This window comes from Pantherophis guttatus, unplaced genomic scaffold (assembly GCF_059756535.1).
Source record: "Pantherophis guttatus breed Tessera unplaced genomic scaffold, ASM5975653v1 scaffold_32, whole genome shotgun sequence".
In the NCBI taxonomy this organism is placed as follows: Eukaryota; Metazoa; Chordata; class Lepidosauria; order Squamata; family Colubridae; genus Pantherophis; species Pantherophis guttatus.
Window position 1 is genome coordinate 15,001 of NW_028269847.1, and position 2,500 is coordinate 17,500.

A 2,500-nucleotide genomic window follows, 5' to 3' on the forward strand; every position below is an offset into this window, starting at 1 on the left:
AGATGAAAGTGGGGACGGACGACGGGAGGAGAAGAAAGAACAGCCAAAAGAGAGCCAAGAAAGCCAACAAAACGAGAAAGCGTCGAGAGAAGGAGCAGGAGCAGAAGACGTTAAAGAAAGAACCAAGGGACCTAAGAACGACTTGCTCGACAAAGCAAATAGATCAGTAAGAAATGGAAGAAGAAATAAAAATAATTTCCTGGACTAGAAATGGACTGGATTCGGCCATTCGGCAAGAGGAAGGAAAATATGGAATAAATGAGGGAAGTTAAGATCAGAAATGATAGGCCTACGAGAGGTTCCTCTGGGAAAGCTACACCCAAAACTTTTGAGGAAGGAAGATGGCAGAAATTGGAACAAACTTTTCACTTGAAGGGAAGCTTTTCACGTCAAACCAGCTATTTAAATCAACCCCTCGCAGCCATCCTGGCAGAGAAGCAGAAAACCGAAACACTCCAGTCCGGCCGAGGCCCGGGTAAACCGGTCCCGCCCGAGCGAGCGTCCCGGTAGACCGGGACGGCTGCCGGGCGCGGGCACCCCCGGGGCCCGGCGCTGGCACCGAGGCGAAGGGGGAGGTCCCCGACCGAGGCCCGCGGCGCCGGAGCCGGGATCCCGTACCTCCATCGCGGCGGGGGAAACGGAAAGACTGACCCGGCCGAGGCCCCGGTAGACCGGGACGGCTGCCGGGCGCGGGCACCCCCGGGGCCCGGCGCTGGCACCGAGGCGAAGGGGGAGGTCCCCGACCGAGGCCCGCGGCGCCGGAGCCGGGATCCCGTACCTCCATCGCGGCGGGGGAAACGGAAAGACTGACCCGGCCGAGGCCACGGTAGACCGGGACGGCTGCCGGGCGCGGGCACCCCCGGGGCCCGGCGCTGGCAACGAGGCGAAGGGGGAGGTCCCCGACCGAGGCCCGCGGCGCCGGAGCCGGGATCCCGTACCTCCATCGCGGCGGGGGAAACGGAAAGACTGACCCGGCCGAGGCCCCGGTAGACCGGGACGGCTGCCGGGCGCGGGCACCCCCGGGGCCCGGCGCTGGCACCGAGGCGAAGGGGGAGGTCCCCGACCGAGGCCCGCGGCGCCGGAGCCGGGATCCCGTACCTCCATCGCGGCGGGGGAAACGGAAAGACTGACCCGGCCGAGGCCACGGTAGACCGGGACGGCTGCCGGGCGCGGGCACCCCCGGGGCCCGGCGCTGGCAACGAGGCGAAGGGGGAGGTCCCCGACCGAGGCCCGCGGCGCCGGAGCCGGGATCCCGTACCTCCATCGCGGCGGGGGAAACGGAAAGACTGACCCGGCCGAGGCCCCGGTAGACCGGGACGGCTGCCGGGCGCGGGCACCCCCGGGGCCCGGCGCTGGCAACGAGGCGAAGGGGGAGGTCCCCGACCGAGGCCCGCGGCGCCGGAGCCGGGATCCCGTACCTCCATCGCGGCGGGGGAAACGGAAAGTGATGCGGCCGGGGCCCCGGTAGACCCGGCCGTCTCCCCGGCGCGGGCACCCCCGGGACCCGGCGCGGGCACCGAGGCGACGGCGGGGGTCCCCGACCGAGGCTCGCGGCGCCGGACCCGGGATCCCGTACCTCCATCGCGGCGGGGGAAACGGAAAGTGATCCGGCCGGGGCCCCGGTAGACCCGGCCGTCTCCCCGGCGCGGGCACCCCCGGGGCCCGGCGCTGGCACCGAGGCGAAGGGGGAGGTCCCCGACCGAGGCCCGCGGCGCCGGAGCCGGGATCCCGTACCTCCATCGCGGCGGGGGAAACGGAAAGACTGACCCGGCCGAGGCCCCGGTAGACCGGGACGGCTGCCGGGCGCGGGCACCCCCGGGGCCCGGCGCTGGCACCGAGGCGAAGGGGGAGGTCCCCGACCGAGGCCCGCGGCGCCGGAGCCGGGATCCCGTACCTCCATCGCGGCGGGGGAAACGGAAAGTGATCCGGCCGGGGCCCCGGTAGACCCGGCCGTCTCCCCGGCGCGGGCACCCCCGGGGCCCGGCGCTGGCACCGAGGCGAAGGGGGAGGTCCCCGACCGAGGCTCGCGGCGCCGGAGCCGGGATCCCGTACCTCCATCGCGGCGGGGGAAACGGAAAGACTGATCCGGCCGAGGCCCCGGTAGACCCGGCCGTCTCCCCGGCGCGGGCACCCCCGGGGCCCGGCGCGGGCACCGAGGCGAAGGGGGAGGTCCCCGACCGAGGCCCGCGGCGCCGGAGCCGGGATCCCGTACCTCCATCGCGGCGGGGGAAACGGAAAGTGATCCGGCCGGGGCCCCGGTAGACCCGGCCGTCTCCCCGGCGCGGGCACCCCCGGGGCCCGGCGCTGGCACCGAGGCGAAGGGGGAGGTCCCCGACCGAGGCTCGCGGCGCCGGAGCCGGGATCCCGTACCTCCATCGCGGCGGGGGAAACGGAAAGACTGATCCGGCCGAGGCCCCGGTAGACCGGGACGGATGCCGGGCGCGGGCACCCCCGGGGCCCGGCGCTGTCACCGAGGCGACGGCGGGGGTCCCCGACCGAG